Consider the following 18,146-nt stretch of genomic DNA (forward strand, 5'->3'; position numbering starts at 1 on the left):
TACGTTAGGCATAATGGACGTTTGGCATAAAATAATTTGCGTGAGTGTCATTCAAAACTCTTGTCATATCGCAAATTGTTCGGGTCCATTTACAAATGCCATTACGTTGATGGAGGTGGAGGGGGGGGTTTGTCCTTAAGATGTAACAGCTCATTAAAAATAATAAAAAAAATCATACAAAAAGCCCTCGTAACGCTTTTTTTTGTGGGTTAATTAATTGATCATTCATTACTATTTCTGGTGTTATGAAATTTGACAATGAATCCATTATCGGAAGATATGGAAGATGATTGTTATCATGGACATTGTTAGCATTCTTAAGTCCAGTTTAATCCATTTTTGTAAGTATCCATTTGTATTTGTGATGAGCAAGTGTTATTTATTTCTTGAGATGTTTATCATATAAAAAATCATGGTATGATAGGTGACATTATCTTCAACAATAAAATTCACTACCAGACGCCAATAAAGCGTTACATTCCTACATCGAATCTGCTTATCAATTTAATGTGATGAAAACAGTTCCTTTGCCTCATCTGCCATCAATTTTCGATGATTTTCAAACAATTTTAATCAGCCGCATATGCCGAAAGCACCTTGAAATTTTTTTTTGATTTCAAAGTCAATTTAAGGTGATTATAGAACGAAGCCTCACCTCATTTTCAGGAGCACAAGACTTGAGAACCAAACTGCGCTCCGCGTTGAAGATTTATCTCATTGGTCACCACTAGCAAGCAAGCAATTTGATTGTTTTTCAACGCGAACTGTTGTCAGATTCTCGAGTCTTGCGCACTTGAGAATTCAAAGTTTGGCTTCGTTTTTTAATCGCCTTAATAATCTAGCTCAAATTTAACATAGCATAGTATTCAGCATTTAGCATGGCGTAAATGTTTTGACGTAGGACTACGTCTTTGTTTTCTATATTGGGGTGCACCTTAAAAGTACGGAAAATGAGACATGTAACGAAATTAGGGGAGATTTTGAACGTTAATAACTCAGTTGTTTATGAACCAATTATTACGATTTTAGTATCATTCGATCAGAAATGTATCTACGCATCGTTAGTAATATATCCGATAAGTGAATTTTGTTGTTAAACTATTGAAAATTTGATAAAAGTTGACCCCTTTCTTATCCAACCAATCACGTTCGAGCACTTTTCGACGGTGTCGCTTCCCACTATAAAAGCAAACGGGTCCCTGCTTCTTCCCTCAGTCTTCTTTTTGCGGTCGGACTGTGAACACGATCGGGCGAGTCATTCTCGCTTTGCTTTTGCACCCGCGTCACAGTCCAATTTGTGTCGTCGGAAGAGGAAGACGCCATCGTCGTCGCCGCCGCAAATTTATCCGCGCTCCCAGATTTCGACCCGTGATAAATTCAGCGTCGGCGGTCAAGAAGCAAGCCCGTTAGGAGCCAATTACCGGTAGCCCCCAGAGTTGCTGATCCGAGGAGTTGCTGCTAATCGAGCGTCGGAATTGCTCGAGATTCCAAGAGTGAGCATCGTTTCCAGATTTCGACTTGTGCCCGGGGATCCACTACCTGTTGCTGTTTGCGTTGAGGGTTTCCCGTTTGACCATTGCAATCAAGTGATAACTTCCCGCAGTGCTATTTATCTGCCATCGGACCTTGTCAGGACCATCAAATTTGTGGAAAAGAGTTGAAGGAATAATATTTCCGACCTTAATAGATCTTATATTTCTCAATCAATCTCGCAGCTTCATACAAAATTTAATTTGTCATGAATAATTGACTATTCGTGGACGCTGTTGCAGTGCCGTAGGGGTGAGTGCTCAACATTTCACAACGATTGTAAACTAGAGTAGAATTTCCGACAGTGTCTTTGATTTGCCATATTTTATGAGAACACTTCGATTACGAAAATGATCACATGTAACAAAATTGCGACATGTTTCGAATGCTTTTGAAAAGAAATTAAAGAGTTGTTTGTGTAATATTCCCTAATGTGTTTACCACATACTTGCTTTAATCTCTTAATGCATCTCATAGCAGCATACAATAATTGATTTATTACGAATAATTGACAATACGGCAATTTGAGGATGGTTCCGAGGACGCTGCTGCAGTGCCGTCGGGATGCAATAACAGCATAATGCTAATCTTTTACATCCCTTACCCAGACATCAGTTTCATATAGCCTATTTCCCAGATAAGAAAACGAAGAATTTGAAAGGAAGAGCATCACCTGCTATTCTAAGGGTATAAAGCATCCCTCCTTCGTTGAATTCGGTTTCATTCTGTTTTCGCTTTCGAGCTGGTAAGAGCTCCTGCAAACCTGCTCAGCTCTTCGCTACCAGAGGCAAGCTGTTTGTACGAGATGGTTGAAGAAAATCGACCAAAGCCGCTTGTTGAAGCGCACATCGTCATCCGCACCGCAAATCTTATCGGGCGAGGAGGATTGCAACCAGTGCGCCGTCAAAGTGTGTCCGTGTTACGCAAATTCAACAATTCAATCGGCCCTTTTCAGAGCCAACAAATGTGTTTTAAAGAGTTGATTGTGTAATATTACCTAATTTGTTCGAGATGGCTGAAGAAAATCGACTAAAGCCGCTTCTTGAAGCGCACATCGTCATCCGCACCGCAAATCTTATCGGGCGAGGAGGATTGCAACCAGTGCGCCGTCAAAGTGTGTCCGTGTTACGCAAATTCAACAATTCAATCGGCCCTTTTCAGAGCCAACAAATGTGTTTTAAAGAGTTATTTGTGTAATATTCCCTAATGTGTTTACCACATACTTGCTATAATCTCTTAATTCATCTCATAGCAGCATACAATAATTGATTTATTACGAATAATTGACAATACGGCAATTTGAGGATGGTTCCGAGGACGCTGCTGCAGTGCCGTCGGGATGCAATAACAGCATAATACTAATCTTTTACATCCCTTACCCAGACATCAGTTTCATATAGCCTATTTCCCAGATAAGAAAACGAAGAATTTGAAAGGAGGAGCATCACCTGCTATTCTAAGGGTATAAAGCATCCCTCCTTCGTTGAATTCGGTTTCATTCTGTTTTCGCTTTCGAGCTGGTAAGAGCTCCTCCAAACCTGCTCAGCTCTTCGCTACCAGAGGCAAGCTGTTTGTACGAGATGGCTGAAGAAAATCGACCAAAGCCGCTTGTTGAAGCGCACATCGTCATCCGCACCGCAAATCTCATCGGGTGAGGAGGACGCAACCAGTGCGCCGTCAAAATGTGTCCGTGTTACGCAAATTCAACAATTCAATCGGCCCTTTCCAGAGCCAACAAATGTGTCAAAGAGTTAATTGTGTAATATTCCCTAATGTGTTTACCACATACTTGCTATAATTTCTTAATTCATCTCATAGCAGCATACAATAATTGATTTATTACGAATTATTGACAGTATATTTGAGGATGTTTCCGAGGACGCTGCTGCTATGTCGTTGGGATGCAATATATTTTCTATTGTTACGTGGTCCTACGTCACCAGTTCGTACAACCCCATAGGGATGTACCCTTATAGTTTTTTGGAAATGTTTCCATCTACAATTGCGATAACTATTACAACACCAAGAATCCACAAAACAGCATATTATTGAAAGAAGGTCTAACATTCATAAAATTGACCGTATAAAGTATAAAGAATAGCCTATGATTCAAAGAAGGGAAAATGTATGATGTAAGTATTAAGAGCAATACAAACATAAATTTTTGAATACGTATGTCTCGAAAGAGCAGTTCAATTATAAAAGAAGAAAAATTATCTGATTAAAACATTAGCAGCACTAACTCCAAAAAATTTCTCGACAGTATAACTATAAAGAACAGCCTTCAACTTAAAGAAGGGATAATCTCTGATGAAAAATTTGCCAATGTGTACAACCAAACTCAAAAGACGAGCAGCAGTTACAGCGTCGTTCATATTCTTGGCATTACGCCCCAACCCAGGATTTAGCTTAGTATTTTAGGAGTACTTCCACCATTATCAACCAAATGTTTGCTATGCCAAAGTGGCCATTTTACATTCCTATTTGTGCACGATACATGAGCATGTTTATACTTCATGGCCAAGGATCCTGGATCGACTTGACTTGACTAAAATACCTTAAGAATGGCTTTACTCTATGGTCACAGAAGTTACCACAAAGCTAATGAAGGCAATTGCCAGCATTTTCATGCTAATCATTTATTCAAGTTTTGTCCTAGAAATTGACCTCAAAGGATTCACAACTATGGAACGACTGCAAGGCAATCGTATTTCAAAGGACACACTTTTGATCTTTGAAGCCCTCCACAATTACCAAAAAAGTCAGCTCACTTTTCACCCGAACAATTTCATTTTTTTTATTTGGGGAATTATGCCTATCGTCCATTATGCCTAATGTCCATTATGCCAAGCATCTGTTAGGCCAAACTTCCATTATGCCTATCGTATTTATGCCTATCGTACTTATGCCTAACGTCCTTATGCCTAACGTATTTATGCCTAACGTCGTGCACCCGTTCCGCAGTATTATATTAGATTTGACGCAAGTTGTCACAAGAGCGGACGAAGTTTTGTAACTCTTTAAATCAAACCCTTATATAGTTTTCAAATCGGATTATACAATATTTGCCCCAGAGTGCTTTTCTGAGGAACACCAGAAAAAAGTATGACAGACTTGGAGTTCTGACAATTCACCTGCAGTGTACGATTTAACATATAACCTTGAATTATTCTAACAAGATATGAAGGATTTAAAAAAAACAATCACTCTATTCAAAATCACTTTTTCAAAAAAGTTTACTAATTGCTGCAAATAAACTGATAGGACGATACCTAAAGTCTGTTCCATATACTTAAAAACCAAACATAGTAGGGAAGAATAATTAAAAAAATTCTTATATTTTCCAATCCAAATCTCGATTTTTGATGATTTTTACCAGTAATTCAATGAAATATTGGAGTCTATCTCGTTTCTAAATCCGGACACCTAATACAGAGATGTTTTCAAATCCGGACACTCTTGGATCGAAATTCGGACAGCTATAATTTAACATGGAATTATCAAATTAAACTGTGTTAAACTTTTTAACTACACTCGATATATCTCGATTTTAGCAGATGTGTGGGAAGCTTATGTTTTGTAATGGTATAAACATACAAATTTATGCAAATTTTGTTATTCGTAACCTGAACTAAAGTCTCTGCGGTTCGATCTAAAATCATCACAAATTACTAATTTTCTTCTGCATAAAACGATGCACCTCATTGTTCTGCACTCTTATTTAAATGTTTCGATAATGTTCGAAGTTTTCTTTTGGTTGTACTTGGAAAATATATTAGAACGCCACCGAAATATACATTTCCAATTCAAGGTCCGGATTTAAGAACACTTGGCTTCAATCCCGGACAGCCTGTTTTCACTATTTCAAACGTATATTCATCCCGTATATCTACGATGTAGTGTCACTGAACTGTTCAACAACAACATTATGCCCAATTATGTTACAATCACTATATATATAAAACATTTTTCACGTATTTTAGCTGATAATCGTTGAGGGTGCGCCTGTTAACTCTATAACCAAAATCACTTGGACCGCGACGAAAAGACGTTCAACAGGACCAACTTTTTTGTTTTTGTTATTAATAATTATTTGGCGATGGTAACTAGATTATAAATGAATGTAAAATGATCAGCTGTTTTCATAGTAAAAGTATTAATAATTAATAAACATTCTAACATTCAGGTTTGCCTTTAATTATCAAATTTTCTCAGAGTGTCCGGATATTGGTACCGTCCGAGTTTTGATTCATCACGGTATAAAATATTTATATATCTTTACAAAAAAAACACGCAAACTCGTTTAAATATCGAGCTTATATCAATTCGATGTATGTAATCTTCCTATAATGCCACAAATATCAAAACGTAACTATTATTAGTGTTTTAACTACCTGATCTGGAGCGCTCAAACTACAGCTCATTTACGTGCGGCTTGATTCTGATACCAGAAAATTTATACAATTAATTTTACACTAATCTATCTTCTGTTAACTCACAACGCTGTTTATGCATATCGTTCAACTCTTCTCTTATTTTGTCTTATAAAAAAACATTTACACTTGTTCAAAGTAGGTTTTCCATATGATGTCCGGATTTGCAATCACTGGCTCATAATTCCGGACAGTCTCATTTTACACCGTTTGAATACACATTTGTATTATTTTCACATCAGTAGAGTTATCGAACATTAAAAGTATCACTCTAGACTTAATTCGGTTCAAACAATCCACAAAAATATGCTTCACACACTTTTTATTCACTAAACGTTGTTCGTGCCCTAGTTTGTGCGTTCACAGTTTGTCTAACTTGAATCAATACGGACCGCGATGAAATAACGTTCGACAGAAACAACAAACTTGTTACATAGAATATCCAATGTTGAAACATTGGAACAAATGTCAAATAAAATAATAAATAATTTTAGGCAAAAATCGTTACAATCTTCTATTGCCACGATTAATGCGTTATATGTTTAGGTTAAGTTAGGTTAAGTATATTCAAAGCGTTTTTTTTCTCTTATAAGCAGGTGAAATCAACTCACCTGTAAAAAATCTGAACTGCTACGGCAAATGAAATGTAATATGTTGTTAACAAAATGTTAATAACATCTTAGATTTGTGTTACCAAATTAGGATGATATTGTTGTCTAATAACACAGAACACCTAGATATAAGAAATAATGAATGTAATGTTTGGAATGATACTAATAAAAAAATTTAAAAAAAAAGAAACAACAAACTCATTTTTATTTCTAGTAATTAGGCTGATACAAATATTAATTTTCTTTTATGTCACCCCCCCTTCAAAATTCCGATCATTTTGAAGGGGAGAAAAAAAAAGATTCATCATTTTTTTGACATCAGTTAGGTTTTTTCAATTTTTAAAGTTAAAAACAAGTAAAATAATTAACCAGAGGACGTTTGATAATAGTTTAACAATTATCGTTAAAAATAAAAATTCGAAAAAATAACTTTTTTTTCCTTTTTATTTTTTTGTTCCTTATTTATTTTTATCCCCCACCCCCTTGTACCTTCCAAGTGGTCTCGGACATAAAAGAAATTTAATATTTGTATCAGCCTTATTTGGCAATGTTAACTAGATTACCATTTTAAATCTAGGTAGGTAATATTCAATATTATTTATTTATTTATTTATTTTATTTTTAACTAAAATTTTGAAAGAGGGAAAAACCCCTTTGAGTGATTTCAATTGGAAATCTTTCTCAAAGAGGCACAAAACCTCTTTATCTTTTCAATAAACGTTACAAATCAAACTTAAAATTAAAGGCTCACACGGTAGTAAACCATAACAGAGCCGTAATCTTGAAACATAACAATCAGCGTTAAGTAAGGAGTGTCATCGAAAACCAGTGAGGGAGAGAATCAAAATCGAATCCAACGTGGCATCTGAAAATAAACGTAAAACAAAGAGTATCAAACCAAATATGAGATCTCATTTATAAACTGAAACAAAAGTTTCATTAAAGGATACCATTTTGTACCAAGTATATCACGTACAGATACAGGAATAGGTAGACCCAAATTTACTATATTATTGATTAATTTATTTCTTGGAGTAATGAATTTGTCACACTGAAATACTATATGATCAATGTCTTCATAAAATTCCCCACAATCGCATAAATTTGAATCTTTAATGTTGATGCGATACAAATGGCTGTTACAATTATAATGATTTGACATCAATCTCGAAAAAGAGCAAATAAAATTTCTACTTGCTGGCATATTTTTAAACCATGGAAAATGTTTAACTTTAGGACAAATAGAATGACACCAACGTCCTTTGTCACTTGAATTCCAACACGTTTGCCATCCAAAAGAGATTTAACTTTCAATTTTGGATGAAATTCAGAAGGTAGTACAATACGGCTGTAAGTTATTCCGTGATGAACACCAAATTTAGCTAACGTATCTGCCTGTTCATTACCATAAATTTTACAATGAGCAGGAATCCAAACAAATTTAATGAGAAATCCTCGAGAACTAAGTTCAAGTAATAATCTCTTCATAATTAATATAACATGATGAATTTTGAAGTTGAAATTAATTGTATTTAAAGCCTGTAGACAACTCAAACTATCCGAACAAACAATATAAATATTTGGTGCACAATCTTTAATTAAGTTACATGCAAAGTAAAGAGCAATTAATTCTGCTGAAAAAACAGAACAAGGAGATTGCAATTTAAAAAAATGACCAGAAAATAAATTATAGACACCAAAACCTGCGATGCCGTCAATCACTGAACCATCAGTATAAAAAAATTGTGCGGGAGTAATTCCATTGAATTTGCGCTCGAATAAAATGTTAGCAAAATGAGAATGGTGAAATTTTGGAATTTGTTTCATTTCATGGAATAGAGACAAGTCAATTAATGGTTTGTATGAATGAATGGAAATGTTTGAATTATAAAAGGCATACGAAGGAATTGGTTCAATATTTTCTGTAGAGCAATGAATGAAGGAATCTAACAGTTTGCTCGTAGGATTAATATCAAATAAAGATTTCAAAAAATCAATAAGAGGATGATTGTTTGAAAAACAATTCATAACAAATTTGCAATTCAATTCTTGAAAACGAATCTTTAATGGTAATATACCAGCAAGAACTTCTACTGATTGAGTATGTGTTGAATTCATAAGTTTCAAGCAAATCCTCAAGCAACGAAACTGTATTTTTTCCAATTTGACAAAATATGTACGTGTAGCGCTCCCAAATGCAAAACAACCATATTCCATTACTGAACGGATAGTAGTTTTGTAAAGTGTAATTAAATCAGAAGGATTTGCGCCCCACCAAGTCCCTGTAATTGTACGAAGAAAGTTTATTCTTTTTGAACAAACTTTTTGAATATATTTAATATGAGCATTCCAGTTCAGTTTAAAATCAAACCAAATACCAAGATATTTATATTCATCAACTTGTTCAATTTCAATACCATTTAAATATAAATGTATTGAAGAAGTCAAATATTTTCTCGAAAATATTATATATTTTGTTTTTTGAACAGAAAAAGAAAAACCATTTTCATGAGCCCACATATCAATATTGTTCAGGGCACATTGCATAAAATGTCTTATAATTTCTCTATTTTTGCCACTGATAGAAATTACATTATCATCAGCAAATTGTAATAAATAACATCCATTAGGAATAATTGAAGCAATGTCACTTGTGAATAAATTATACAAAAAAGGACTTAAACAAGATCCCTGTGGTAGACCGAAATAACTATAACGAATTGTTTTCGATTTACCATTATGATAAAAATTCATGATTTTGAAAGAAAATAAATTGCATACAAAATTTGATATTAAATTTGGAATTTTCAAATTATGCATTTTATTGTACAATAAATCAATTAAAACAGAATCATAGGCTCCAGAAACATCTAGGAATGTTGACACAACATCTTGCTTTTTATTGAATGAAAGCTGGATTTGTGAAGCTAAAAGTGCAATACAATCACGAGTACCTCGACCTCTTCTAAATCCAAATTGAGAAGATGAAAAAATATTATTGTCCGCAGCCCATAATTCAAGACGATTTAAAATCATACGTTCTAATAATTTTCGCAAACATGACAATAAACTGATTGGCCTCCTACTATCAGCAAAAGCTGGATCTCTACCAGGTTTGACAATATTTATAACTTTAATGAAACGCCATTCAGAAGGAATAATATTTTGACAAAATAAAGCATTATATATCGAAAGTAGATGAAGTTTTCCTTCGTAAGGTAAATTATTAAGTACAATAAATTTAATGTTGTCAATACCTGGAGCAGTATTTTTGGTTATTGATAAAGCCATGTCAAATTCAGCTATTGAAAATGGATTACATAGTTCAGGAAAGTAATTAATTGAATTAGTTTTGTAATCAATGGACGGAGGAGCAAAATCAGGACAAATTTTCGAAGAAAAATCATCCATCCATTGTTCTGAATATTCTACAATAGTAGGTGGAGAAGAATTATAATTTCTTAAATTACGTGCTACGGACCACAAAGTAGACAATGAAGTCTCTCTGTCCAAATTTTCAACAAAATTTTTCCAATAATTTCTCTTTTTAAATTTAGTAAGTCTAGTAAACTGTGCTTCAGCTTTGCAATATAGAAAATAATCATTTCTGGAGCCTGATCTGCGAAATAATTTGAAGGCTTTAGATTTATTTCTTAAAGAACACTCATTATCCCACCAAAACGAAGGACGATTTTTTTTTGTAGTATTCAAAGATGGTTTATTATGTTGAGATTTTTGCAAGCAATCTATTAACAACTTTGAAAAAGTATTGTAACTATCAATTGGAGTACCTGAATTGACAATATTGATTAATGAAATAGAAACAAGATCAGAAAATTTACTCCAATTAACATTTTTACAAAGATCTGGAGTAAAAGCTTCATAAAACACTTCATTGTCTTCAGAAGTTTGTATATTAATCAAAATTGGTAAATGATCACTACCATTTGGATCATGAATAGTTTTCCAAGATGAAAGCATTGATAAATTATTTGAACATAAAGATAAATCAACGCAGGAATGATTATTAGGAGGCACAGCAATCCTAGTAATCGATCCATCATTAAGAATATTTAAATTCAAATCATCAATCAAATCCATAATTAATGAACCTCTACCATCAGTTTTTTCACTACCCCAGGCGAAATTATGTGCATTGAAATCTCCTAGTATATAAAATGGTGATGGGATTTCATTTAAGACACTTTTAATTTCTGACAATCTAAAACTTGCATTTGGAGGAATGTAAAAACATATAATTGAAAATTCATTTTTTCCATTTTTAATCGTAACAGCCACATATTCTATTTGTGTTTGGAAGGAAACATTTAAGTATTTAAATTCAATATTATCGCGAATTCCAATTAAAACTCCGCCAAATGATGTATCTCTATCTTTTCGAATAATATTATAATTAGGGATACGGAAAAATCTAGCTGTACCTAACCACGTTTCATTTAAACAAAACACATCTATATCAAAATTACTCAATAAAACTTTTAATCTATCAATTTTTGGAATAATACTTCGACAATTCCATTGTAAAATGTGTAATTTCTTGGAATTGATTGAAGCCATTAGGACGAAAATAGAGAAGAAATAAGGGGAACAAATGAATTCAATTTATCTAAAAAAGAGGCCAATAATGGTAAAATCAATTTGATTATTTTTTTCCAAAAATCACTCAATCCCAAGAAATCTACAATTTCTTCCAAAATATTCAAAATTGATTGATTAGAATTTTCATTGCTTTTATCACTGGAAATATTGTTCGAATTTTGATCATTTTTGTTAATTGAATGGGTAGAATCGATTCTTTGAAATCCAGGAATATTATTGAAGGGAACGGATGCACTAAGGGGAGGGAAATTCGTATCAAAAGAAGTAGATGGTTGAGGTTCAGAAAACAAATTATTATTTAAAGATTTATTAGAAATTCTTTTCCTTTTACTAGGAGGTTTGTAAACATAATTATTCAAATTTTGTGATGGTTCATTCTCAAAATCATCATGCAAAATATCAAATGAATTGGGAGATGAAAAACTATCAGTAGATTTTGTTATTTCAGCGTAGGACAATAGATTTTTATTCCTAATTTTTTGATTGAATTTAGATTGATGATCAATATAAACAACACATTCTTTTAAAGAGTTGTGCTTTTGTTTACAATAAAAACATAGATCCGAGATTTTATTACACTCGGATGACTGATGAGGTTCTCCACATTTAGGACACTTCTGTTTGTTTGAACAAAACTTTGAAGTGTGTCCAAAAAGAAGACATTTATCACAATGCATGAGCTTTGGATAATAAAGTCTCACGCGAAATTTTACATTATCGATCATAACGTAATCCGGAAGAACTGAACCGGAAAACGTTATTTTTATACAATTTGAATGTATGTATTTTGAATCATTACCAGCAAAGAATAATTTAGATAAACGAACACAATCCAAAACCTTAACAGGAGAAATGGATTTGTTCTTAAAAACGCCTGAACCATGAATTTTTATATCTTCACAATCCAAAGATTCATCGTATATAATTCCATTAATTTCGCATGCATTAGAAGGAGCATAAACGCGATAGGAATCAAAAAATAATTTGGATTCAAGAAGAGCGTTAGCATCATCTCTTGATCCAAAAATTACACGCAATTTGTCCAGAGAAATTTTTTTAATTTCTTTAACAGACGTGTACAATTTGTATATCTCAGAAGAGATCAATAAAACATTGATAGGTTTTTCTTTCTTACGAAAGTAAACTACAAAAGGTCCAGGAAAACTAGACGGATAAATTTTTACTCGAAAGGATATAATCGATGAAGAGGGATCATTAGGTAGAACATTTTCTATTGATCCCTCTCCATCATCAGTTTCCATGATGGAAACTCAAAAATTAGTTTTAAAGTATTATTATAATTTAAAAGAATAGAAAAAAGAAATAAAAATAAAAAATATAAAAAATACTTAACAAACTACAGTTGAACCAAACTGCAACCAAGGTGGCTTCAATTTTCAAAAACCAAGGCAAATAATGTCCTCTTGATAAACTCCTTCCGCGCCACACAGGAAATACTATTCTCCTTCCGCACCACACAGGAATTATATGCTCCGACAATGAGTCCTTTCAGACCGCCCTCGAATTACTCCTACCGCACCACACAGGGAATCTTCTTCTACCGCACCACAAAGAGAATCGTCTACTACCGCACCACACAGAGAATGATCTAGTACCGCACCACACAGGCGCAAACACACCAAATCCAATCTTCGTAGGTCTTGAAAATTTTCTCACCTAGAAAAGAGAAAAAAATGTCAGTCGTTAGAAAAATAACGTCCTGCCAGTTCAAGGCCTACTACACCCATATTCAATATTTAAAGTCAAAAGTATGGATAAAATCCAATTCTATTAACGTTCAAATTAGGCCAAAATAATTGAATATTATTAGAGTCCGGATATTGGTATCGTCCGGATTTTGATTCACCACGGTACAAATTAATAACATGTTCAATCAAACTTTGGTATCGTAATATTAGTTCATAGCTCAATGCCTACGTTGCGACGTTGCGAAAGATGAAGCAGATGTTGGTAGCACTGAATACCGCCGGTTCAAAATAATTTCTGGTTGGAAAATTTAACGACGCTTTAGAGCTCGATTACTTACACACTTGTCAAATTATGAAAGAAGGTAAAAATATTCGGTTGACATAGGCTCTCAGCTATTAACTGTATAAATGCTCCTAGAACAGTTGAGAAGCAGGCTTTGTCCCAGTTGAGTCATAACGCCGGCAAGAAGAAAAACATATTTGGTCCATAGCTGTTTTTTTTTTTGAAAAAGTGCTAAGCATCGATGAAATATAATAAAAATTGTATACAAATGTACTGATAAAGGTCGTCGAAAATGGAAGATTTGACTTTTCGTGTAATGGTGTATTCCGGTAAATAGTGCATTCCGATAAATGGTATTTCCGGGTAATGGTATAAAATCATTTTAACTTTATAATCATGATAGTTAACAGATGCTTGGGACAAACTTTAATGATGGAGAAAATTTTATTGAAAAAGTTTTTCTAAGAACAACTTTCGGTCGATTTAAAAAATGTTGGTTCTTTGTCAAAATAAATACCGTCAAACGGGGTAACTTGCAACATGAGTGAAACTGGCAACACATCGACATGTAACCGAATTGACGTTTCGTGTAGCATAGAGCTGGGTGGTAAATGACTGGACAATGCGTACCATTGGTACTTCGCGTACCTGCAGGTATAAAATAGACCCCATTTGTGGTCCTTAGCCTCTTGTCCAGTAACTCCTATGCCTACCTCCCCGTGGTGCCGCCTGGGGTACGAGTAACCGTAGGGAAGATCGGGTAACCAACCCTGGTGGGACCTTGGTCGTATGCTGACAGGGAAGGGGGGCTCCTCTCTTCTGAGGGTGTAGCTTATCAGAGCGTCTATTCTCCATGTTAGGGGTGGCTCAAAATAGCGTGTGTTCTCCATGTTAGGAGCGGCTGATCATCGTCCTAGTGCCAGCGTGGGACTCTCAACAGTGCTGTGCACGATGATCCTCCGGCGAGACAGGGGTTAGTGCAGGCCTTACAAGCCAGCCGTAAAAACCATCAGTACAGGAAGTACACAGTACAAACGAAACCTGTAAAATTATAGCGAGTCGAATGTAACAAAAGGACTCCATCATATATGATAGAAAATTATGTGCTATATTGAGCTATAAATAGCTTCCAAACAAGAATATATATAAAAAAGATCTAGACGGGATATGAACTCGCGATCTCTGAAGCAATAGCAACATGCCCGAGCTCTCTCGGCTGTCTCACCACCTTGGAAGTGACTGACAAAAGTTGAACACGTTCTGCGTCAAATGAGTGTATCATAAAATCTCTTCGACGGTTAGCGGTTTCATCGAGAAGTGATTGAAAGAGCAGTCAACAATGCGGAGCATTCTTTCGGTCGCGTGATTGTTGAGCGTAGCTGGGTTTGTTTTGTGGCAGAATCATGTAAACTTCTAGCGGATTTATCTGAAATATAGTTAGAAGGGCCCTAATTGGTAGACAGATGGTCATATTTACTTCAGCTGTTGGCTAACGCTTGTAATTTTCAAATGCTTGCCACAATTTTCCGTCGATGTCCAAATTTCGTGTTGTTTAATATTCACAAAGTTTTGCTGTGTACAATGTAAATTCGTACCGGAACAATCGGCATTGACCCAGGCAACAAAAACGAACTAACGATTGGAAACTCGGATCATGGAACTGTAAGTTTCTCAATTTCTTGGGAAGTACCCGCCCCGCATTCTTTCCGAATTATTGAGGGTCCGCAAGTTCGACATCGTAGCGCTGCAGGAGGTTTGCTGGAAAGGGTCGACGGTACATACGTATAGGGATGGTTATACCATCTACCAGAGCTGCGGCAATATACATGAGCTGGGCACAGCTTTAATCGTGATGGGCGAAATGCAGAGCCGCGTGATTGGGTGGGGACCAATCGACAAAAGAATGTGCAAGTTGAGGATCAAAGGCCGTTTCTTCAATATCAGCATAATCAACGTGCACAGCCCTCACCTAGCAAGTGACGATGGCGTTAAAGACGCTTTCTACGCGCAGCTGGAACGTGAATACGACAGCTGTCTAAGCCATGATGTCAAAATCGTTATCGGAGATCTCAACGCTCTGGTTGGCCAAGAGGAGAAATTTAGACCGATTATGGGGAAGTTCAGCGCCCACCAGTTTACGAACGAAAACGGCCTTAGACTGATTGATTTTGCCGCCTCCAAAAACATGGCCATACGTAGTACCTACTTCCAGCACAGTCTCCCGTATCGGTACACCTGGAAATCACCCCAACAGACTGAGTCGCAAATCGACCACGTTTTGATTGATGGAAACACTTCTCGGACATTATGAACGTCAGAACCTATTGCGGCGCAAACATCGATTCGGACCACTACCTACACAGTACGAATGAAACCTGTAAAATTATAGCGAGTCGAATGTAACAAAAGGACTCCATCATATATGATAGATATTTATGTGCGATCTTAAAATTACATTGCTGCTTGTTGGAAAATGAGCTATAATTAGCTACCAAACTAGATGAATATATAAAAAAAGTTCTTAACGGGATTGAACTCGCGACCTCTGGAGCAATAGCTACACACCCGAGCTCTCTCGGCTGTAAGTGGTTGATGAAAGTTGAACACGTTCTGCGTAAAATGAGTGTATCACAGAATCGCTTCGACGGTTGGCGGTTTCATCGAGAAAGGATTGAAAGAGCAGTCAACAATGCGGCACGTCCTCTCGGTTGCGTGATTGATGAGCGTGGCTGGGTTTGTTTTGTGGCAGATTCATGTCAATTACTAGCGGATTTTACTAAAATAAAGATGGAAGGGCCCTGATTGGTTGACAGATGGTCATATTTGCTTCAGCTGTTGGCTAACGCTTGAAATTTTCAAATGTCTGCCACAATTTTCCGTCGATGTCCAAATTGCGTGCTGCTTAATATTCACAAATTTTTGCTGTGTAGTGACGGTTAAAGTGCGCCAACGACCTTTCGTTGTGAACAACATTCGGTACCGACGCCTGCCACGGTACAACCTGGAACGACTCAAGCTACCCGAAGTCCCAACTGATTACGCGCAAAACCTTGAAGCAGCGTTGCCGAAAGAGGGAGAGCTCACCCAAGGCCCCCTTTTGAGGACTGCTGGAGTAGTCTCAAAGCAGCCATTAACAACGCAGCAGAAGGTGCCATTGAGTTCGTGGAAGGAAATCGACGGAACGGTTGGTTCGACGAAGAGTGTCAGACGGTTTTGGACGAGAAGAATGCAACGCGTGCGATGATGCTGCAGCAAGGTACCCGTCAAAACGTAGAACGATACAAACTGAATCGAAGACAGCAAACCCATCTATTCCGGGATAAAAAGCGCCGCCTGGATGAGTTGGAGTGCGAAGAGATGGAGCAGCTGTATCGTTCTCAAGAAACACGTAAGTTCTACAAGAAACTCAATGCATCCCGCGAAGGCTTTGTGCCGAGAGCCCAAATGTGCCGGGATAAGGATGGAGGTATCTTGACGGACCAACGTGAGGTGATTAGAAGGTGGAAGCAGCACTACGATGAACACCTAAACGGTGCAGAGGAGGAAGATCAAGACAGCAGGAGGAATGGCTTCATCAGTACGGTGGATGAAGCAGACGTGCCAACTCCCACAATAGGTGAAGTTAAGGATGCTATCAAACAGCTCAAGAACAACAAAGCAGCTGGTATAGGAGCGGAACTTATTAAAATGGGCCCGGACAGGTTGGCCACTTGTCTGCACCGATTGATAGCCAGGATCTGGGATACAGTACAGCTACCGGAGGAGTGGAAGGAGGGAATAATATACCCAATATACAACAAGGGTGACATGTTAGAATGTGAGAACTATCAAGCGATCACCATTCTTAACGCAGCCTATAAACTGCTTTCCCAGATCATCTACCGCCGTCTATCGCCACTGGCAAGCAGATTTGTGGGAAGTTATCAAGCCGGTTTTGTGGACGGGCGATCAACGACAGACCAAATCTTTATGTGGCAGATCCTCCAAAAGTGTCACGAATATCAAGTCCCTAAGCATCACCTTTTCATCGATTTCAAAACGACCTATGATACCATCGACCGCGAAGAGCTATGGAAGATTATGGACGAGATTGGTTTTTCCCGGGAAACTGACTAGACTGATCAAAGCAACGATGGATAGTGTACAGTGCCTTGTGAAGATATCGGGTGCGTTATCGGACCCGTTTGAAACACGCAAAGGACTTCGACAAGGCGATGGTCTTTCCTGCCTCCTGTTCAATATTGCGCTAGAAGGTGTTATGAAACGGGCGGGCTTCAACATGCGGGGCACGATCTTCAATAAATCCAGCCAGTTCATCTGTTTCGTTGGCGACGTGGACATTGTCGGAAGAACGTTCCAGGTGATTTCTGAACAGTATTAGAGTTTTCAATCCCGGGAACATTTCCCGGGAAATGAGATTTCCCGGGATTCCCGTTTCCCGGGAAATGATTTTCTATTTCCCGGGATTCACGTATTTCCCGGGAAGCTCTGTCTCAATGAAGAATTGAGCATATATATTTAAGTAAACTATTGCACAATTTACTTTTCACATCATACCAACAAATGTCCTCACTAGATTACTAATTATATTTTGATGTTTATTGGTGTTTTTTTCGTAATCAAATAGTTATTAATAAACGCAAATTTTTTTGACGATATGTTTTTCCAAGAAAGTTCATATGCAATACAATATAAAGGAACTTTTGAGGGATTTATTCCATGATTTGAGTAGGTTTATAGACTTTTTATGATTTCTATATTTGTGTTGCTTTCTATACGAGCTCGGACCTCGTTGATCCATCTCGCTTACGGTTTCTATCAAATGTAACAGTCACAATTTTTAACGAAAGTCTCTAGTTGGTTTTTATAATAGTGTTTGAAATGATTGATTAGGGGTCTATTTTATAAGTCGAGTCGATCAAAAACGACTCGACTGGAGTCACTTTCGACCAAAACATTT

This window comes from Aedes aegypti, chromosome 3 (assembly GCF_002204515.2).
Source record: "Aedes aegypti strain LVP_AGWG chromosome 3, AaegL5.0 Primary Assembly, whole genome shotgun sequence".
In the NCBI taxonomy this organism is placed as follows: Eukaryota; Metazoa; Arthropoda; class Insecta; order Diptera; family Culicidae; genus Aedes; species Aedes aegypti.